A 23,410-nucleotide genomic window follows, 5' to 3' on the forward strand; every position below is an offset into this window, starting at 1 on the left:
AAAGACCTGCCTGGATCTTTCCGAATTGCCAAACAGTTTCGAGGGGCTGAATAGCCTCCTCCTTACCTTCTGAATCCCTGACCCCTAACTGTCCCTTTTGCCGGCGTTCCCATGCTCAGTTGCCCCTTTGGGATAGTAGGCGATGAGGAAGCCTCAAAGGGGTTGAAGGCAGGTTAAGTAATCTGGGGGAAGTGTGAAATGGTCCACTTTCCGAGGAATGGAGAAAGCAAAATATCCTTTAAAAGGTGGGCTGGGGCACGTTGAGATCCAGAGGAATCTAGGGCATCCTACCCAAATTACAGAAAGCTAACTGGCAGGGACAGCAAGCAATTAGGAAAGAAAATGGTGAGTTAGTTCTTACTGGAAGACGCGCGGAGTCTGAGAGTGAGCAGCTTTTGTTGCAATTGTACGGGGTCCGGGGAGTCCTTGCCTGGAGTATTGAGTGCAGTCTTGGTTTCCTTACCTACATACTTGCCCTAGAGGGAGTGCAACGAAGGTTCACTAGACTGGTTCCTGGGTTGAAGGGGATGACTATGAGGAGCCTATATTCCCTAGAGTTTAGAAGGATGAGAGGTGTAAATGAAACGTACAAATTTCTGAGAGGGGTTTGATGGGATAGATGCCGAGAGGTTGTATCCCCCGCCTGCTTGGAGAGTCTAGAACCCGGGCAGGTGGTGGGGGGGAAGGGGGGTACAGTCTCAGGGCGAGGGGTGGGGGGGGGGAAGGTTGTCCATTTTGGACTCAGTTGAGGAGGAAATTCCTCACTCGTAGGGTCGTAAGTCTTTGGAATTCTCGACCCCCGGAGAGCTGCGCGGGCGTTGAGCAGTCGTCGAGGATACTGAAGCGGGCGGTCGTTAGATTTTCCGGCACTGAGGCGATTAAGGGATAGGGCGGGAGAGTGGAGTCAAGCGGAGCTGAATGGCCCCTGCATTCTGTGCGAAACCCGTCTGTCAAACTCTCCCCGAAACGGGGAGTTTTTCTGAATTTGCAAACGGCAGTTTCTGAGCAGGTCGAACCTCCGACTTTGTCCAGATTTGATCTGAGAAGCGAGCCTGAGAATCGTGTTGCAGTGAGATGCTTAACCACAAACTGAAAGCTCTTTTGTATAATTTATACATAAATTTGAATTGATACTTCCAATTAAGAACGAGGCAGTCCATCTGTTTGATGTGGCAGGTTGTTGTACGGTATATGCTGCATTGCGTGATGTCGAAACACAAGTTTCGTCTTGCTGCTTACGCAGAAGGTGGAAGGTATATGGATCTGAGGTAATGGGGACTTTTTGCAGCACATTCTAGGAACAATTACAGGTCACGGCATTTATCTACCTATATATATATATATATATACAGAGGCAGTATGTCTCACTGCTACCAAACCCTGTCATCGCCACCAGATTAAGGCTACGATCTGCTTTTCTGTTCCGTCCTTGCAGACTTTGCTAGCTACTGATTGAATACAGAGTGCATTGCCAACTGTAAGCATCTAACTTTTCTATAAGTTTATGTTTCGGCGTGGTGTAACTGTGTAGCGTTATGTTGGATCATTTATACCAACGTGTGGTCCGTTGTGTGAGTTGTTTAACCGAGAGGGTATTTGCTTGTTTTTTGATCAGTGCTGTTTAAGTCAAAAATGCAGTCCGAGGGTGGTGAATGGGTCTGTGTAAAGACTGAGGGTGGTACGTGGGTCAGTTTGAAGACCGAGGGTGGTACGTGGGTCAGTGTAAAGACTGAGGGTGGTACGTGGGTCAGTTTGAAGACCGAGGGTGGTACGTGGGTCAGTGTAAAGACTGAGGGTGGTACGTGGGTCAGTTTGAAGACTGAGGGTGGTACGTGGGTCAGTTTGAAGACCGAGGGTGGTACGTGGGTCAGTGTAAAGACTGAGGGTGGTACGTGGGTCAGTTTGAAGACTGAGGGTGGTACGTGGGTCAGTGTAAAGACTGAGGGTGGTACGTGGGTCAGTTTGAAGACTGAGGGTGGTATGTGGGTCAGTGTAAAGACTGAGGGTGGTACGTGGGTCAGTTTGAAGACTGAGGTTGGTATGTGGGTCAGTGTAAAGACTGAGGGTGGTACGTGGGTCAGTTTGAAGACTGAGGTTGGTACGTGGGTCAGTTTGAAGACTGAGGTTGGTACGTGGGTCAGTGTAAAGACTGAGGGTGGTACGTGGGTCAGTTTGAAGACTGAGGTTGGTACGTGGGTCAGTTTGAAGACTGAGGTTGGTACGTGGGTCAGTGTAAAGACTGAGGGTGGTACGTGGGTCAGTTTGAAGACTGAGGTTGGTACGTGGGTCAGTTTGAAGACTGAGGGTGGTACGTGGGTCAGTTTGAAGACTGAGGTTGGTACGTGGGTCAGTTTGAAGACTGAGGGTGGTACGTGGGTCAGTGTAAAGACTGAGGGTGGTACGTGGGTCAGTTTGAAGACTGAGGGTGGTATGTGGGTCAGTGTAAAGACTGAGGGTGGTACGTGGGTCAGTTTGAAGACTGAGGTTGGTATGTGGGTCAGTGTAAAGACTGAGGGTGGTACGTGGGTCAGTTTGAAGACTGAGGTTGGTACGTGGGTCAGTTTGAAGACTGAGGTTGGTACGTGGGTCAGTGTAAAGACTGAGGGTGGTACGTGGGTCAGTTTGAAGACTGAGGTTGGTACGTGGGTCAGTTTGAAGACTGAGGTTGGTACGTGGGTCAGTGTAAAGACTGAGGGTGGTACGTGGGTTAGTTTGAAGACTGAGGTTGGTACGTGGGTCAGTTTGAAGACTGAGGGTGGTACGTGGGTCAGTGTAAAGACTGAGGGTGGTACGTGGGTCAGTTTGAAGACTGAGGTTGGTATGTGGGTCAGTGTAAAGACTGAGGGTGGTACGTGGGTCAGTTTGAAGACTGAGGTTGGTACGTGGGTCAGTTTGAAGACTGAGGGTGGTATGTGGGTCAGTGTAAAGACTGAGGGTGGTACGTGGGTCAGTTTGAAGACTGAGGGTGGTATGTGGGTCAGTTTGAAGACTGAGGTTGGTTTGTGGGTCAGTGTAAAGACTGAGGGTGGTACGTGGGTCAGTGTAAATACTGAGGGTGGTACGTGGGTCTGTTTGAAGACTGAGGGTGGTACGTGGGTCAGTTTGAAGACTGAGGGTGGTACGTGGGTCAGTGTAACGACTGAGGGTGGTACGTGGGTCAGTGTAAAGACTGAGGGTGGTACGTGGGTCAGTTTGAAGACTGAGGGTGGTACGTGGGTCAGTTTGAAGACTGAGGTTGGTACGTGGGTCAGTTTGAAGACTGAGGGTGGTACGTGGGTCAGTTTGAACACTGAGGGTGGTATGTGGGTCAGTGTAAAGACTGAGGGTGGTACGTGGGTCAGTTTGAAGACTGAGGGTGGTACATGGGTCAGTTTGAAGACTGAGGGTGGTACGTGGGTCAGTGTAAAGACTGAGGGTGGTACTTGGGTCTGTTTGAAGACTGAGGGTGGTACATGGGTCAGTGTAAAGGGCAGCTTTGGGGTGTGGGTCAGTTTGTGGGTAGTTTCTGAACAATAAGTTTTCGATAGCCTCTTCCTGGCTGTTCTACTTGTACTGACTGATTCAATTCACATTTAGCGTGCTGACTAAGTTTAAATAGTTTTTTTGGAGTTTTTTTACCTTTACTGTCCACCATTGACATTGTATGCTTTTTTAAACCAATTTTATGCCTTCTAGAACTGGGTCATTTATCAATCTCTTTCTGGTGTTTTATTTGAAATTGATTGTATTATAGAATTAAAAGACTAATACTGCACAGAATAAGACCTTTTGCTGCATCATGCATGTCCTCCCTCTTTCAAAGAGCTATCCAATTAATCCCCTGCTCTTTCCCCCATACCCCTGTAAATTCCTCCTCTTCCAGTATTTCTCCGATTCCCCTTTTGAAAGTTACTATTGAATCTGCTTCCACCGCCCTTTCAGGCAGCGCCTTCCACATCACAACAACTCACTGCGTCGGAAACATTCTCCTCGTCTCCCCCTCTGGTTCTTTTCCCAATTATCTTAAATCTGTGTCCCTCTGGTTACCGACCCTCCTGCCACGGTTTCTCCTGATTTACTCCATCGAAACCCTTCCTGATTTTGAACGCCCCGATTAAATCTCCCCTTAACCTTCTCTGCTCTGAGGAGAGCGATCCCAGCTTCTCCCGGTCTCTCCACATTAACTGAAGTCCCTCATCCCCGGGACCATTCCAGTAAATCTCCCTCCGCACCCTCTCCGAGGCTGCGACACCCTTCCCAAAGTGTGGCGCCCAGAACTGGGTGCAGTACCCGGTTGGACATAAAAAGTGTCTTATAAGATTTCGGTGCTTAAACCACCCCCGAGGTCTCTCTGCTCCTGCACCCCTTTTTAAAATTGCACTATTTAGCTAATATCGCCTCTTCTCATTCTTCCTACCGAAATGAGTCCTTTACAGGACAGAAGGGGGCAACTCGTCCCATTGAGTCCATGCCAACTCTCCGCGGAGCCGTGCAGTCAGTCTCACTCCGCGACTCGATCCCCGTAACCTTGCAAGTTTGTTTCTCTGAGACTGCCTTCCAACCTCCTCTTGAAGTCATTGATCGTCTCGGCTTCCACTGCCCTCCGTAGACAACGGGTTCCAGGTCATTACCGTCCGCTGCGTATAAAAGTGCTTCTGCATATTCCGCGCTCCCCCCCCCTCCCCCCCACCTCCCCCCCCCTCCCCCTCCCCACCCCCGGCATCTCTTGCCCAAAACTTTCCATCTATTTCTCCTCGTCCTTGTGCCATTTGTTAATGGGAACCGTTTTGTTTCTTTGTCTAACGTATCTGTTTTGAGCACTGCCAACCTTTTAAAGGGCTCAATTTGATCTATTTTAATTGTATTCAATTTTGTTCCTGTTTCCTTCTTTACTGCTATATTCACAGCACTCTTTACTCCAATGCAAAAACAGTAGCACATTGCTTCTGTCGCACCTCTGCTTCGAGGGAAGGATCTCCTGTTTGGTCCTTAATTGTAACACCCACTATCCCTGACCCCCCCGCTTCCTTTGACTCTCATTTATGCGTTTATAAAACACTTTTGACTCCCCCTGTTCTATTGATCACTGATCGATTCACAGACACTCTCTTGCCCCTTATTATTCCCTTTTTGAGATCTCCTCTGCACTTTCCATACTCACCCTGGTTCCCTACTGAATTAGGAACCTCATGTTTATCATTAGCCTCCGTTCCCTGTTTTTTTTCATCTCAATATCTTCAGTCATCCAAGGGTCTTCATTCCCCCCCTCAACCCGCCTCGTGGGAATGTGTCTACTCTGTCGCAGAAACATCCACTGTTTGACAGTCTCCGCATTATTCAATTACAGTTTTGCCTAACAACTGCCATCGCCCTCCTTTTTTTCCCACTTCCCTTTATTTCCGGAATGTCTGTTAGCTGGGAATATTAAGTTACCACTCCTCCCCTACTTTAAGCCAGGTCTGTTACTGCCTCCATGTCTTAGTCCCATGAGACAAACTGTATCCCATTGTTTTATAAATAAATCTATCTGGGCGTTTAGAAAACTACATTTAATAAAATTGTGCCTTTTATAGAACAGTTTGCATGTTTTATAACACTGTATTTTATAAAACTGCATGTTTCAAATAGTTATTTGATAGTTTTATAAAACTGTGTGTTTTATAACCTGTGTGTTTTATGGAGCTGTTTTGCATGTTTTATAAAGCTGTGTGTGTGTTTTATAAAACTGTGTGTGTTATAAAACTGTTTGTGTGTTTATAGAGCTGTTTTGCGTGTTTTTTAAAGCTGTGTGTGTGTTTCATAGAACTGTTTGTGTGTTTATAGAGCTGTTTTGCGTGTTTTGTAAAGCTGTGTGTGTGTTTCATAGAACTGTTTGTGTGTTTTATAGAGCTGTTTTGCGTGTTTTATAAAGCTGTGTGTGTTTTTTTTATAAAACTGTTCATGTGTTTTATAACCTGTGTGTTTTATAGAGCTGTTTTGTGGGTTTTATAAAGCTGTGTGTTTTATACATCTGTTACATATAGAGGTATTTGTGTGCTGTAAAAATCTGTTGCGTGTTTTATGAATCTATTACATGTTCTATAAAATTTTGTGTGTTTTATAAAGGTGCACTTTTATAAAACTGCCCATTTGTGTGTTTTATAAAACTTTGTGTGTTTATAAACTGTTTGTGTGTTTATAAACCGTTTGTGTGTTTATAAAACCGTTTGTGTGTTTTGTAAAACTGTTTGTGTGTTTTGTAAAGCTGTGTGTATTTTATAAAGCTGCTTGTGTGTTTTGTTTGTTTATTTTATAAAACTGTTTGCTTGTTTTATAAAACAATTTGCAGATTTTATAAATCTGTTGTGTGTTTCATAAATTAGTTTGTGTGTTTTATAAAACTGTTTTGTGTTTTATAAATGTGTTGCATGTTTTATAAAATCATTTGTGTGTTTTATAAAACTGTTTTGTGTTTTATAAAACTGTTGCATGTTTTATAAAACTGTTTGTGTGTTTTATAAATCTGTTGCGTATTTTATGAATCTGTTACATGTTCAGTAAAACTTTTTGTGGGTTTTATAAATCTGTTGCATGTTCAAAGGTTAAGCTGCAGTTTTATAAAACTGCCTGTTTGTTTACAATGCTGTTTCTGTGTTTTGTATAACTGCCTGTGTGTTTTATAAAACTGTCTGCGCGTTTTATAAATCTGTTGTGTGTTATAAAACTGTTACATATTTTATAAAACGGTTTGTGTGTTTTATTAAACTGTGCGTGTTTTATAAAGCTGTTGCATGTTTTATAATGTTTTTGTGTGTTTTATGAATCTGTTACATGTTTTATAAAACAGTTTTATAAAACAAAGCTGTTTGTGTGTTTTATAAAACTGTTTGCGTGTTTTATAAAACTGAATGCTTGTTTTATAAATCCTGTGGTTTGTAAAGCAGTTTTCATATTTTATAAATTGTGTATTTTGCAAAACTGTTTATATCTTTTATAAAACTACTTTATAAATCTGTTTGCATACTTTATAAATTCATTATGTGTTTTATAAAACTGCTTGTGTGTTTTATCAATGGTGTATTTTGCCAAACTTTTTGCATGTTTTACAAAACTTTGTGTTTTTTATAAAACTGTTTGTTTGCTTTATAAAGCAGTTTATGTATTTTATAAATCTGCAACCTTTCATAAAACTGTGTGTTTTATAAAGCTGTTTGCGTGTTTTATCGAGCTGCGTGTTTTATAAAACTGTTGCATGTTTTATAACCTGTTGCATGTATTAAAAGCATGTGTGTTTTATAGAACAATTTGTGTTTTTCATAAACCGTGCGTTTTGTAAAGCAGTATTTATGTTTTATAAATTGTGCATTTTACAAAACTGTATGTGTGTTTTACAAAGCTGTTTGTGAGTTTTATAAAATTGTTTGCGTGTTTTATAAAACTGAATGTTTGTTTTATAAACTCTGTGGTTTGTAAAGCAGTTTTCATATTTTATAATAAAAACAAGAAATGCTGGAACCACTCAGCAGGTCTGGCAGCATCTGTGAAAAGAGAAGCAGAGTTAACGTTTCGGGTCAGTGACCCTTCTTCGGAAGTCACTGACCCGAAACGTTAACTCTGCTTCTCTTTTCACAGATGCTGCCAGACCTGCTGAGTGGTTCCAGCATTTTTTGTTTTTATTTCAGATTTCCAGCATCCGCAGTATTTTGCTTTTATTCATATTTTATAAATTGTGCATTTTGCAAAACTGTTTATATCTTTTATAAAACTGCTTTATAAATCTGTTGTGTGTTTTATAAAGCTGTTTGCATTTTATAAAGCTGTTTGCGTGTTTTATAAATTTGTGTGTTTTATATATTTGTGTGTTTTATAAAACTGCGTGCTTTATAAAACTGTATATTTGATGACGTTGTATGTGTTTTATTAATCTCTTTGTATGCTGTCTGTGTTTTATAAATCTGCTTGTGTGTTTTATAAATCTGTTTGTGTTTTATAAGGCTGTTTGTTTTACAAGTCTGTTGGCGTGTTTTGTAAAACTGCACGTTTTATAACTTTGTGTGCTTTATAAAACTGTTAGTATTTTATAAATTGTCTGTTTGTTTTATAAGACTGTTTGCGTTTTTATAAATTTGTTGCGTGTTTAAAGCATTTGTGTGTTTTATAAAGCTGCCTGTGTTATAAAACTGTTTTATAAATCTGTTAGTGTTTTTCATAAAATTGTTTGGGTGTTTTATAAAACTATTTGTGCGTTTTAGCATGCTTGCGTATTTTATGAAACTCTTTGATAAAGCTCTTGTGTGTTTTATAAATGCTTTGCTTTAAAAAGCAGTTCTCATGTTTTATAAATTACATGCTTTATGAATCTACTTACGTGTTTTCTAAATCTTGCTGAGCATTTTTTAAACAGTTTGCAAGTATTTGACATTTCGGAGAGGATAGAAAGAAAGGGAAAAGAGGTGGGGTATCTCTGCTAATAAAGGATGAGATCAGTACAGTAGTGAGACATGATCTTGGCTTAGAAGATGAAGATGTAGAATCAGTTGGTATGCAGGTAAGAAATAGCAAAGGAAAGAAGTCACTGGTGGGAGTAGTTTATAGGACACTGAACAGTAGCCACACTATAGGACAGATTATAAATAAAGAAATAATGGGGGCTTGTAAGAAAGGTATCACAATACTTGCGGGCGATTTTAATCTTCATATAGATTGGACAAATCAAATTGTCAAAGATAGCCTGAAAGATGAATTCATTGACTCTATGCGGGACAATTTCTTCGGACAATGCGGTCCGGAGCCAAGAAGGGAGCAGGCCATTTTAAATCTGTTAATGTGAAATGAGATGGGACTAATTGATGACCTCATAGTAAAGGATCCTCCAGGCAAGAGTGATCATAATATGGCAGAATTTCACATTGAGTTTGAGGGTGGGGAACTTGAGGCTGAAACTAGAGGGCTGAATTTAGTTCCCAGCAGCGGGCCGGAAGACTGAGGGGAATCCTGCCTCGGTCAGCTGGCGCGGGATCTACATCCCTTTAAAGACGGGGATCATGTCTCCAAGAGCTGCCGGCCAGTCACAGCGCTGGCAGCTCAGCAGTATCGGCAGCGCCACCGGGCCCATTGGCCAGTCCGGCAAGAAGCCTGGCAAGGTGAGTGAGGCCAGGGCCAGACTGGCAGGCCCCAGCGAGGGGAGGGTTGGGCATCTAGTGCAGGAAGGTGGCCTCATTTTACTGGGCAACCTTCACATGTGGTGGAGGCCCCACGGTTAATAGGCCACTTAAGGGCCTCAATTGGCAGCAGGGTGTCTCTGGTCTATCCCCTTTCCAACAATGGGTTGGAAATCGATGGCGGGTGCATTAAATTCAGCCCTAGTGTCGTAAACGCATAAAAAGACAATTACGAAGACAAAATTGGCGACAGTGGGCTGGGAAAATAGATTAAAAGGTGGCATGGTAGATAAACCATTTCTGGAGATATTTCATAACCCTCAACAAAGAAGTATTCCATTGACAAAGAAAGACTCTATCCGTGGCGAACTAATAAAGTTAAAGATGGTATCAAATCGAAAGGAACAGTGTGCGATACTGCAAAGATTCGCGGTAGGCCTGAAGATTGGAAAAAAATTTAAAAACCAGCAAAAGATGACAAAAAAAGGAGGGAGAAATGCGTATCTGAGAGTAAAAAGGAGGAGAGTAGCTAAAGTGAGCATTGGTCCTCTTAAGGATGATGCGAATTAATAATGGGAAATGGCGGAGACTTTGAACAAGCATTTTTGATCTGTCCTCACAGACGACGACACGAAAAGAATCCCGGGAATAGTAGAAAATGAAGGGGCACAAGGGAGGAAGGAGCTTAAAGCAATCACTATCGCTAGAGAAATAGTACTAGGAAAACTAATGGGACTAAAGGTTGACAAGTCCCCTGGACCTGATAGCCTGCATTCGAGGGTCTTAACGGAAGTGGCTTTTGGTTGTAATCTTCCGAAATTCCCCAGATTTTGGAAATGTACCATGTGGATTGGAAAACCACAAATGTAACAAGAAAGGAGGGGAACAGAAAGCCGGAAACTATAGGCCAGTTAACCTAACATCCATCATTGGGGAAATGCTCAAATCCATTCTTAATTAAGAAAACCATAATAAAATCGAGCAGAGTCAACCTGGCCTTGTGAAAGGAAAATCAAGTTTGACATATTGTCGGGACACTGGTGGGGAGTGGGGAGCAGGTAGGATTCTCTGTGCAGGGCTCGGGGCAGTGGGGAGGGGGTGGGGTGGGGGGGGCGGGTGCGCGAGAGCTGGGTAGCACGCCTCCGATTGGTCTTGGGGGGTGGTGGGAAGGGGTGAAGTTTAAAGTTCATGAACCTCGGGGAGGGGGGAGAGGTCGGCAGCACGAGGTAAGTGTCTTGCGACTCTGCGAAGCTTGGTCCGTGCGTGCGTGGCTGCCGGTGTTTACGGTCGCTGTCGGTTACAGTGGTAGCCACATAATGTTCAGCCCAAAGAATCTGCAAAGAGATATAGATTAGGTTAAGTGAGCGGGCAAAAGTGTGGCAGAGGGAGTATAATGTGGGAAAATGTGAGGTTGTCCACTTTGGCGGGAATAGAAAATACATGGAGAGAGACTGCGGAATTCTGCAGGACAGAGGGACCTGGGTGTCCTTGTACACGAATCACAAAAAGTTAGCGTGCGGGTCCAGCAAGTCATTAGGAAGGCTAATGGAAAGTTAGCCTTTATTGCAAGGGGAATGGAGTGTAAAAGTCTTGCTGCAACTGTACAGGGCATTGGTGAGACTGCACCTGGAGTACTGTGTACAGTTTTAGTCTCCTTATCTGTGGAGGGATATACTTGCATTGGAAGCAGTTCAGAGAAGGTTCACTCGGCTGATTCCGGGGATGAAGGGATTGTCTTATGAGGAAAGGTTGAGCAGGTTGGGCTGATACTCATTGGAGTTTAGAAGAATGAGAGGTGATCTTATTGAAACATAGAAGATTCTGAGGGGGCTTGACAGGGTAGATGCTGAGAGGATGTTTCCCCCCTCCTGGGGGAATCTAGAACCAGGAGGCACAGTTTCAGAATAAGGGGTCTCCCCTTTAGGACGGAGATGAGGAGGAATTTCTTCTCTGAGAGAGTCGTTCATCTTTGGAATTCCCTTCCCCAGAGAGCAGTGGAGGCTGGATCACTGAATATATTCAAGGCTGAGTGACACAGATTTATGATCGACAAGTGAGTCCAGGATTATGGGGAACAGACAGGAAAGTGGAGTTGAGGCCACAATCAGACCAGCCATGATCTTAGTGAATGGCGGAACAGGCTCGAGGGGCCGAATGGCCTACTCCCGCTCCTGTTTCTTACATTCTTATGTTACGTTTCATAAAGCAGTTTGTGTGTTTTATAAGCTGTTCATGTTTCATAATTCTTTTTGTTTTTTATAAAGCTGTTTGTGTGTTTTATAAAGCTGTTTGCGTGTTTTAGAAAGCTTTTGTGTGGGTTTATGAATCTGTCTGCATGTATTGTGAAGCTGTGCGTGTTTTATAAAGTTGCTTCGTGTTTTATAAAACTGTGTGTTTTATAAAACTGTTTGTGTGTTTTATAAAGCATTTTCATGTTTTATAAAACTGCTGTTTAATAATGCTGCCTGTTTTAGAATACTGTTTTGTGAGGCAGTTTGTGTCCTTTAGAAAACTATTTGTTTGTTTTATAATGTTTAAATGTTTTATAAAACTGTTTTATTAAGCTTTTCTGTGTTTTGTAAACTGTATTTTATGAAATAGTTCTGATGTTTTATAAATTGCATGTTTCATAAATCTCTGTACGTGTTTTATAAATCTTTGTATGTGTTTTATAAATCTTTCTGCATATTTTATATCTCTGTTTCTTGTTTGTAAAACTGTGTGTTCTATCAAACTGTATGTATGTTTTAAAAAACTGTGTGTTTTATAAAGTTCATGCCGGTTATATATAAACTTTGCATGTTTTATAAAGGTTTTGCATGTTTTATAGATCTTTTGTATGCTTTATAAAAATGTTTGCGTGTTTTACAAAGCTGTTTGCATGTTTTCGAAACACGTTTGTAAGTTTTGTAAAATGTATGTGTGCTTTATAAAACCGTTTGTGTGTTTTATACAATTGTATGCATGTTTTATAAAGCCGTCTGTGTGTTTTATAAAACTGTTTGTGAGTTTTATAAAATTGTATGTGAGTTTTATAAAATTGTATGCGTGTTTTATAAAACTGTTTGTGTGTTTTAGAAAACCGTTTGTGAATTGTATAAAATTGTATGCGTGTTTTATAAAGCTGTCTGTGTGATTTATAAAACCGTTTGTGTGTTTTATAAAATTGTATGCGTGTTTTATAAAACTGTTTGTGTGTTTTAGAAAACCGTTTGTGAATTGTATAAAATTGTATGCGTGTTTTGTAAAGCTGTCTGTGTGATTTATAAAACCGTTTGTGTGTTTTATAAAATTGTATGCGTGTTTTATAAAACTATTTGTATGTTTTGTAATACTATTTTCTAATTACTATGATACCATCTGTTTTATAAATATATTTCTGTTTTTTTTAATTTATTTGTATCTTTTATATATTTGTATGTGCATTGATGATTTTGTGTGTTCTTTAAATCTAATTGTGTTTTATAAATCTGATTGTGTTTTAGAAATGGATTTGTATCTATTACGAATCTATTTAATCCGACAGTGTAGAGGGAGCTTTACTCTGTATCTAACCCCAAAGATCAGGAGCATGGGACTGAAGTGCAGCCAGAATTTGAGGAGCAGCCCCTTCAGTACCCGTCCTGGGAGTGTTTGATGGGGACAGTGTAGAGGGAGATTTACTCTGTATCTAACCCCCGTGCTGTACCTGTCCTGGGAGTGTTTGATGGGGGACAGTGTAGAGGGAGATTTACTCTGTATCTAACCCTCGTGCTGTACCTGTCCTGGGAGTGTTTGATGGGGGACAGTGTAGAGGGAGCTTACTCTGTATCTAACTGCTGTGCTGTACCTGTCCTGGGAGTGTTTGATGGGGGGACAGTGTAGAGGGAGCTTTACTCTGTATCTAACCCCCGTGCTGTACCTGCCCTGGGAGTGTTTGATGGGGGACAGTGTAGAGGGAGCTTTACTCTGTATCTAACCCCCGTGCTGTACCTGTCCTGGGAGTGTTTGATGGGGGACAGTGTAGAGGGAGCTTTACTCTGTATCTAACCCCCGTGCTGTACCTGTCCTGGGAGTGTTTGATGGGGACAGTGTAGAGGGAGATTTACTCTGTATCTAAACCCCCGTGTTGTACCTGTCCTGGGAGTGTTTGATGGGGGACAGTGTAGAGGGAGATTTACTCTGTATCTAACCCCCCCCCCCCCCCCCCCCCACCGTGCTGTACCGGAGCAGGATATTTTCTGTCTGACCCCTGTTGTCCAGCTGATTTACCATCTTGCTGCATTTTCATAACTGAATAACTTGTGAATGTTTAAAATCCACTGTAATCTTTGCTGGCGCTGAGCACAGCTGACTTCACACGTGAGGGAATGTTTGCTTGCTCCAGTTGATCAGAACGTGACTGTTCAGACGGTCATTAGCTTATCAGTCAAACATCGAGTCTGAGCAGGAAAGGAGACTACAGATAGGAAATCCCCTCCACCTGCGTTCAGTTCAGACTTTCAGTTTTCACCAAAAAAACAAGAGTTTGCTTTATGTGGTGTGGGTTAATTTTCCACATTGATGTTTACTGTCGGCTGTTTCTAGTTGAAAATTATCCGCACTGTCAACCAGACAGTTAGCTTACACTTGATGCCAGTCAGCAATACAAATGTCACTATCAGACAGCAACTTCTTGGTTGCTGACATTAATGGAACACGTTTAAACCACAGACTCTGAATAAAGTGATGAGTTCGCCTTCATACTGTAAGGTCCAAGAACCTTTTTACGCACCCCTCGACCAAACCTGGCTCTGCCGCTGACTGTTCAGAAAACCAGCCGAGGAGGATCAATGGGGCATTGAGGATCTTAGCCCGGTCAACAACTCCCTTTTTCCACTCCCTCCGTCACCCCCTCTAACTCCAACCCCGCCCCCGTCTATGCTGAGCGAGCAAATATCCGGAGTGGTGCTGAGCTCTCCAGTCTCCCCAATCTCCACTCACAGTCGTTTCAGGTCCACACTGCACATTCCTTCGAGTTCGGTATCACTAGCCCTCGATGCATAAGCGGCCCTTGCGTCCCTTACGATCGGGAGTACACCCGTCACCGCTCAACATCTCGCCTCAAGCCATCGTGAGCCAGCGATAAAATGTCGTGAACTCACGTAACGCCGTGTCACTGGGTCCTCGTGTCAGTGCAGCAGCGCCACCACTGATGCAGAGTGTAATTGCAGCGTGACAGGTTTACATAGGCAGTTTCCATTGTAGATCCGGAGGTAGGAATTTATAATGGATACACAAATACAAGGATGCATCCCCTGACTTTAAAATGGGGGTTTAAGTTCCACCTGTGCATCCTAGTCTGATTATCTCCACACTTAACCCTGGTGCAGTGGTATACAGTTGGGCGAGAGTGGCCCTGGGAGTCCCCAACATCGACTCCAAAGTCTCATGGCATCAGCAGAAAATGGGCAAGGAAACCTCCTGCTGACTATCACCTACCCGCCCCCTCCGCCATCTATGGCTGATGACTCAGTACTCCTCCAAGTTGAACAGCAATTGGAGGAAGCACTGAGGGTGGCGAGGGCACAGAATGTACTCTGGGGTGGGGGACTTCAATGTCCATCACCAAGAGTGGCTCGGTAGCACCACTACTGCCAGAACTGGCCGAGTCCTAAAGGACATAGCTGCTAGACTGGGTCTGCGGCAGGTGGTGAGGGAACCAACAAAGAGGGAAAAATATACTTGACCTCGTCCTCACCAATCTGCCTGACACAGATGCTTCTGTCCATGACAGTATTTTATTTATTGAGAGATACAGCACTGAAACAGGCCCTTCGGCCCACCAAGTCTGTGCCAACCAACAACCACCCATTTATACTAACACTACAGTAATCCCATATTCCCTACCACATCCCCACCATTCTCCTACCACCTACCTACACTGGGGGCAATTTACAATGGCCAATTTACCGATGAACTTGCAAGTCTTTGGCTGTGGGAGGAAACCGGAGCACCCGGAGGAAGCCCACACGGTCACAGGGAGAACTTGCAAACTCCGCACAGGCAGTACCCAGAATTGAACCCGGGTCGCTGGAGCTGTGAGGCTGCGGTGCTAACCACTGCACCACTGTGCCGCTATTGATAGGAGTGACCACCGCACAGTCCTTGTGGAGACGAAGTCCCGCCTTCACATTGAGGATACCCTCCATTGTGTTGTGTGGCACTATCACCGTGCTAAATGGGATAGGTTTCGAACAGAGCAAGCAATGTAAAACTGGGCATCCATGAGGCACTGTGGGCCATCAGCAGCAGCAGAATTGTACTCAACCACAATCTGTAACCTCATGGCCCGGCATATCCCCCACTCTACCATTACCATCAAGCCAGGAGACCAACCCTGGTTCAATGAAGAGTGCAGGAGGGCATGCCAGGAGCAGCACCAGGCGTACCTCAAACTGAGGTGTCAACCCAGTGAAGCTATAACCCAGGACTACTTGCGTGCTATACTGCGTAAGCAACATGCGATAGACAGAGCTAAGCGATCCCATAACCAACAGTTCAGATCTAAGCTCTGCAGTCCTGCCACATCCAGCCATGAATGGTGGTGGACAATTAAACAACTAACTAGAGGAGGTGGCTCCACAAATATCCCCATCCTCAATGATGGGGGAGCCCAGCACATCAGTGCGAAAGATAAGGTTGAAGCATTTGCAACAATCTTCAGCCGGAAGTGCCGAGTTGATGATCCATCTCGGCCTCCTCCTGAAGTCCCCAGCATCACAGATGCCAGACTTCAGCCAATTCGATTCACTCCGCATGATATCAAGAAACGACTGAAGGCACTGGATACTGCAAAGGCTGTGGGTCCTGACAATATTCCGGCAATAGTACTGAAGATTTGTGCTCCAGAACTTTCCGTGCATCTAGACAAGATGTTCCAGTACAGCTACAACACTGGCATCTACCCAGCAATGTGGAAAATTGCCCAGGTATGTCCTGTACACAAAAAGCAGGACAAGTCCAACCCGGCCAATTACCGCCCTATCAGCCTACTCTCAATCATCAGTAAAGTGATGGAAGGTGTCATCAACAGTGCCATCAAGCGGCACTTGCTTAGTAATAACCTGCTCAGTAACGCTCAGTTTGGGGTCCTCCAGGGGCACTCAGCTCCTGACCTCATTACAGCCTTGGTTCAAACATGGACAAAAGAGCTGAACTCAAGAGGTGAGATGAGAGTGACTGCCCTCGACATCAAGGCAACATTTGACCGAGTATGGCTTCAAGGAGCCCTAGCAAAACTGGAGTCAATGGGAATCGGGGGGAAAACTCTCCACTGGTTGGAGTCATACCTAGCGCAAAGGAAGATGGTTGTGGTTGTTGGAGGTCAATCATCTGAGCTCCAGGACATCACTGCAGGAGTTCCTCAGGGTAGTGTCCTAGGCTCAACCATCTTCAGCTGCTTCATCAATGACCTTCCTTCAATCATAAGGTCAGAAGTGGGGATGTTCGCTGATGATTGCACAATGTTCAGCACCATTCTCAACTCCTCAAATAGTGAACCAGTCCGTGTAGAAATGCAGCAAGACCTGGACAATATCCAGGCTTGGGCTGATGTGTGGCAAGTAACATTCACGCCACACAAGTGCCAGGCAATGACCATCTCCAACAAGAGAGAATCTAACCATCTCCCCTTGACATTCAACAGCATTACCATCGCTGAATCCCCTACTATCAACATCCTGGGGGTTACCATTGACCAGAAACTGAACTGGAGTAGCCATATAATTACTGTGGCTACAAGAGCAGGTCAGAGGTTGGGAATCCTGCGGTGAGTAACTCACCTCCTGACTCCCCAAAGCCTGTCCACCATCTACAAGGCACAAGTCAGGAGTGTGATGGAATTGGGGACTCCATAGTTAGGGGAACAGATAGGAGGTTCTGTGGGAACGAGAGAGACTCACGGTTGGTGTGTTGCCTCCCAGGTGCCAGGGTACGTGATGTCTCCGATCGTGTTTTTGGGATCCTTAAGGGGGAGGGGGAGCACCCCCAAGTCGTGGTCCACATAGGCACCAACGACATAGGTAGGAAGACAGATGGGGATTTACAGCAGAAATTAAGGGAGCTAGGGTGGAAGCTGAGAGCGAGAACAACCAGAGTTGTTATCTCTGGGTTGTTGCCCGTGCCACGTGATAGCGAAGAGAGGAATAGGGAGAGAGAGGAGTTGAACACGTGGCTGCAGGGATGGTGTAGGAGGGAGGGTTTTGGTTTCCTGGATAATTGGGGCTCTTTCTGGGGTAGGTGGGACCTCTACAAACAGGATGGTCTTCACCTGAACCAGAGGGGTACCAATATCCTGGGGGGGAGATTTGTTAGTGCTCTTCGGGGGGGTTTAAACTAAATCAGCAGGGGAATGGGAACCTAAATTGTAGTTCCAGTGTACAGGCTGTTGAGAGTAGTGAGGTAGGGGATAAGATTACAGGGACGCAAGAGGGCACTGGCAAGCAAGAACCTGGTTAAAAGTGTGTCTACTTCAACGCCAGGAGCATCCGGAATAAGGTGGGTGAGCTTGCAGCATGGGTTGGTACCTGGGATCCTGATGTTGTGGCCATTTCAGAGACATGGGTAGAGCAGGGGCAGGAATGGATGTTGCAGGTTCCGGGATTTAGATGTTTCAGTAAGAACAGAGAAGAGGGTAAAAGAGGGGGGGGTGTGGCATTGTTAATCAAGGAAAGTATTACAGCAGCAGAAAGGACGTTTGAGGACTCGTCTACTGAGGTAGTATGGGCCGAGGTTAGAAACAGGAGAGGAGAGGTCACCCTGTTGGGAGTTTTCTATAGACCTCCGAATAGTTCCAGAGATGTAGAGGAAAGGATAGCGAAGATGATTCTCGACAGGAGCGAGAGTAACAGGGTAGTGGTTATGGGGGACTTTAACTTTCCAAATATTGACTGGAAATACTATAGTTCGAGTACTTTAGATGGGTCTGTTTTTGTCCAGTGTGTGCAGGAGCGTTTTCTGACACAGTATGTGGACAGGCCAACCAGGGGCGATGCCACATTGGATTTGGTACTGGGTAATGAACCCGGCCAGGTATTCGATTTAGATGTAGGTGAGCACTTTGGCGATAGTGATCACAATTCGGTTAGGTTTACCTTAGCGATGGGCAGGGACAGGTATATACCGCAGGGCAAGAATTATAGCTGGGGGAAAGGAAATTATGACGCGATTAGGCAAGATTTAGGATGTGTAGGATGGGGAAGGAAACTGCAGGGGATGGGCACAAACGAAATGTGGAGCTTATTCAAGGAGCAGCTAATGCGTGTCCTTGATAAGTATGTACCTGTCAGGCAGGGAGGAAGTTGTCGAGCGAGGGAGCCGTGGTTTACTCAAGAAGTTGAAGCGCTTGTCAAGAGGAAGAGGGCGGCTTATGTTAGGATGAGACGTGAAGGCTCAGTTAGGGCGCTTGAGAGTTACAAGCTAGCCAGGAAGGATCTAAAGGGAGGGCTAAGAAGAGCAAGGAGAGGACACGAGAAGTCATTGGCGGATAGGATCAAAGAAAACCCTAAGGCTTTCTATAGGTATATCAGGAATAAAAGAATGATAAGAGTTAGAACAGGGCCAATCAAGGATAGTAGTGGGAAGTTGTGTGCGGAATCAGAGGAGATAGGGGAAGCGTTAAATGAATATTTTTCGTCAGTATTTACAGTAGAAAAAGAAAATGTTGCCGAGGAGATTACTGAGATACAGCCTACTAGGCTAGATGGGATTGAGATTCACAAGGAGGAGGTGTTAGCAATTTTGGAAAGAGTGAAAATAGATAAGTCCCCTGGGCCAGATGGGATTTATCCTAGGATTCTCTGGGAAGCCAGGGAGGAGATTGCAGAGCCGTTGTTGTTGATCTTTATGTCGTCATTGTCGACAGGAGTAGTGCCGGAGGACTGGAGGATAGCAAATGTTGTCCCCTTGTTCAAGAAGGGGAGTAGAGACAGCCCTGGTAATTATAGACCTGTGAGCCTTACTTCGGTTGTGGGTAAAATGTTGGAAAAGGTTATAAGAGACAGGATTTATAATCATCTTGAAAAGAATAAGTTCATTTGCGATAGTCAGCACGGTTTTGTGAAAGGTAGGTCGTGCCTCACAAACCTTATTGAGTTTTTCGAGAAGGTGACCAAACAGGTGGATGAGGGTAAAGCCGTGGATGTGGTGTATATGGATTTCAGTAAGGCGTTTGATAAGGTTCCCCACGGTAGGCTATTGCAGAAAATATGGAAGTATGGGGTTGAAGGTGATTTAGAGCTTTGGATCAGAAATTGGCTAGCTGAAAGAAGACAGAGGGTGGTGGTTGATGGCAAATGTTCATCCTGGAGTTTAGTTACTAGTGGTGTACCGCAAGGTTCTGTTTTGGGGCCACTGCTGTTTGTCATTTTTATAAACGACCTGGATGAGGGTGTAGAAGGGTGGGTTAGTAAATTTGCGGATGACACGAAGGTCGGTGGAGTTGTGGATAGTGTCGAAGGGTGTTGTAGGGTACAGAGGGACATAGATAGGCTGCAGAGCTGGGCTGAGAGATGGCAAATGGAGTTTAATGCGGAGAAGTGTGAGGTGATTCACTTTGGAAGGAGTAACAGCAATGCAGAGTACTGGGCTAATGGGAAGATTCTTGGTAGTGTAGATGAGCAGAGAGATCTTGGTATCCAGGTACATAAATCCCTGAAAGTTGCTACCCAGGTTAATAGGGCTGTTAAGAAGGCATATGGTGTGTTAGCTTTTATTAGTAGGGGGATCGAGTTTCGGAGCCACGAGGTCATGATGCAGCTGTACAAAACTCTGGTGAGGCCGCACCTTGAGTATTGCGTGCAGTTCTGGTCACCGCATTATAGGAAGGATGTGGAAGCTATGGAAAGGGTGCAGAGGAGATTTACTAGGATGTTGCCTGGTATGGAGGGAAGGTCTTACGAGGAAAGGCTGAGGGACTTGAGGTTGTTTTCGTTAGAGAGAAGGAGGAGGAGAGGTGACTTAATAGAGACATATAAGATAATCAGAGGGTTAGATAGGGTGAATAGTGAGCGTCTTTTTCCTCGGATGGTGATGGCAAACACGAGGGGACATAGCTTTAAGTTGAGGGGTGAAAGATATAGACAGATGTCAGAGGTAGTTTCTTTACGCAGAGAGTAGTAGGGGCGTGGAACGCCCTGCCTGCAACAGTAGTAGACTCGCCAACTTTAAGGGCATTTAAGTGGTCATTGGATAGACATATGGATGGAAATGGAATAGTGTAGGTCAGATGATCGGCGCAACATCGAGGGCCGAAGGGCCTGCACTGCGCTGTAATATTCTAATACTCTCCACTTGCCTGGATGGGTGCAGCTCCAACAACATTCAAGAAGCTCAACACCATCCAGAACAAAGCAGCCCGCTTGATTGGCACCCCATCCACAAACATTCACTCCCTCCACCACCGACGCACAGTGGCAGCAGTGTGTACCATCTACAAGATGCACTGCAGCAACGCACCAAGGCTCCTTCGACAGCACCTTCCAAACACGCGACCTCTGCCAACTAGAAGGACAAGGGCAGCAAATACATGGGAACACCACCACCTGCAGGTTCCCTTCCAAGTCACACACCATCCTGACTTGGAACTATATTGGCCGTTCCTTCACTGTCACTGGGTCAAAATCCTGGAACTCACTTCCTAACAGCACTGTGGGTGTACCTACCCCACACGGACTGCAGCGGTTCAAGAAGGCAGCTCCCCACCACCTTCTCAAGGGGCAATTCGGGATGGGCGATAAATGCTGGCCTGGCCAGTGACGCCCACATCCCACGAATGAATAGAACAACTTGCCGAAAGCCTCCGCTTGCCTTAAGTCGATGCAATGGCACGGGAGATGGATAAACAATCAATCATTTCGAATTGAGCGGGTCTGGAGTCTATGGGTCACCTGTATTTGACAGCCAAGTAGGAAGACTGCAGTATTGGAGAGCTCAACCTGTCTCCTTCCTGTAATCACAACATCAACTGGCCACAGAAAGTGCCGGAAATATGCTGCCAGTATGTTCAAAGAAATGTGGGTGTAACCCGTCACCCGAGCCCTGCTATCAGTTGCCAACACTTTGAGCATTTTCTTTATCTGCATGCGATACTCAGCAGCGAGATAAGATCACTATTTCTAGAAAATGCTCAAAGTTTCTGAGAGAAAATTGTTAGCAATTTCATGCCAACAAAACAATATGTAGCTGAATGAAACAGCCCGTAGATTTAATTCCTGCAACAATGTTGAACTGGACGCCCTCTAGAGTTGTTCTGGGCTGGTTACAGAGGAAGACCGACCTGGCACTTTCTCCACTGGTCAGCTCCCCTCAAAATATTGTCGATCGGTTGTACCTTTCAAGACTCTGGGCCCTGGACCCTGCATTCCGTCCCTAACTCTGGCAGACTTGGCACTGTGATTCTTCATCTCGTTGACATGGCTCCCATTCCCACTCTTGTCTTGAGTTCCTTGTGCACGGAGTTAACTTTGGGCTTTGTTTCCACGGGGGTGACCAAGCATGAACATTGGGTTGGACCACCCCACGTCACCAGAGAGATGAGATAAAGCACCAGCACTCACCAGCAGCTGAGACTGGAGGCAGATTTCCTCCTGCACTGAGATCCCACCTGGATGGAGAAATATCTGAAAGCTGTCGACTCGGGAGCCAAGACTCCAAACCACAGGATCTGTGTTCTCATCTCAGCGTAATGGAATCGGGATAGGAGCAGGGCGCTCGGTCGGGAGCTGGTTACTGTTTGGGATGGGACGGTGTTTGGGAATGTGTTTGGGAAGGGATGAGGTTTGGGATGGTGTTTGGGATGGGATTTGGGGATGGTGTTTGCGATGGGATAGTGTTTGGAATGGGATGGTGTTTGGGGATGGTGTTTAGGATGGTGTTTGGGATGGTGTTTGGGATGGGATTTGGGGATGGTGTTTGGGATGATGTTTGGGATGGGACAGTGTGCGAGATGGTGTTTGGAATGGGATGGTGTTTGGGCCGGGATTTGCACTGGGCTGCTGTCTGGGATAGGTCGCTGGGGCAAAATCCTGGAACTCCCTTCCTAACAGCACGGTGGTTGTACCTACCCCACATGGACTGCAGCGGTTCAAGAAGGCAGCGCACCCCCACCTTATCAAGGGGCAATTAGGGATGGGCGATAAACGCTGGCCTGGCCGGCGACGCCCACATCCCGTGAACCAATGAATAAAAAACAAACAGTTCTGGGACTGGGATTTTACGGTTGCAGTGAAGAACACTTTGCCTGAACCTCACCTCGTTGCATTGTGGCGAGGACTGGTCGAATCATAGAAAGCCTATGGCACAGAAAGAGGCCACTTGGCCCATTGAGTCTGCGCTGGCCGAGAAGCCACCTTCCCAGCATTTGGTAGCCCGGCAGGATCACATTCCTGGGGTGGGAATCTCCACTCTGAGTGTTGTGCTTTTGTAGTGTGACCCACATTGCAGTCCCACACCGAGCCCCACTGGCTGGTTCCTGATCTGAGATTGCTGCTGTCACCTCCAGCTATGATATTTCTGTCTGCGATCTGACGGAACAGATTTATAATTAGGGGCTTTCACCAGGTGCAGGAAGCTCTCTGCAGCCCAGCCCCCGTCGCCTCACACTTTCCCTGGTATACAGCCTGTGGGTAGACGGTGTCTGGCTCACTATTGACTTGCAGCAGTGCAGGGGATAACCGTCGCTGGGCAATGTCGACTTCTCTCAGCCGGCTGTGAGCGGTTTGGCTTTTGAACTCAGGTTATTGCCTCGTTTGTTCTAGGATTTAAATGCGAGATCAGATATAAACCGCAGGATACGAAGGCCCCAATAGGTTAGGTTGGTGACCCTGTCTGCGGGCACGCCGCATGCCGCATGCCGCACGCACCCCCCCCCCTTCAGTTTCGGACAACTGGCCACTAACAGGGTTCTTCGGCCCTGAGGGGGTCTCGCTCTCCCCTCCTGTTGCTGCTGACTGTAGGACAAGGGTGCCTCCCTTTTCGTGAGGGTAGCTAGTTTTACTTAATCTGTTTCTGAGGCTGTTTTTAAGATCGCTGACAGGTGAAGCAGTCAGAAAAGGTTACGGTTACTGTTGGGGTTGTAAAGAGAGGGACAGTGTCCAGTGTCAGGAGAGACAGTGTCCAGTGTAAAGAGAGACAGTGTCCAGTGCAAAGGGAGACAGTGTCCAGTGTCAGGAGAGACAGTGTCCAGTGTAAAGAGAGACAGTGTCCAGTGCAAAGGCAGACAGTGTCCATTGCAAAGGCAGACAGTGTCCAGTGCAAAGGCAGACAGTGTCCAA

At 45.3% G+C, this 23,410-nt stretch overlaps 1 protein-coding gene across 9 annotated transcripts in view; it reads left to right on the forward strand.

Moving 5' to 3' along the window:
• The first annotated feature begins 1,239 nt into the window (after nt 1–1,239).
• LOC137360040 (forkhead box protein P2-like) overlaps nt 1,240–23,410 on the forward strand; it is a 192,534-nt gene continuing 170,363 nt past the window's right edge. For 2 of the 9 annotated variants that reach the window (XM_068025629.1, XM_068025628.1), the window contains exon 1: nt 1,321–1,477. The gene's annotated coding sequence lies outside the window, so the exon portion shown is untranslated. The other 7 variants (XM_068025632.1, XM_068025636.1, XM_068025637.1 and 4 more) reach the window with 7 other exon arrangements.

This window comes from Heterodontus francisci, unplaced genomic scaffold (assembly GCF_036365525.1).
Source record: "Heterodontus francisci isolate sHetFra1 unplaced genomic scaffold, sHetFra1.hap1 HAP1_SCAFFOLD_683, whole genome shotgun sequence".
Classification (NCBI taxonomy): Eukaryota; Metazoa; Chordata; class Chondrichthyes; order Heterodontiformes; family Heterodontidae; genus Heterodontus; species Heterodontus francisci.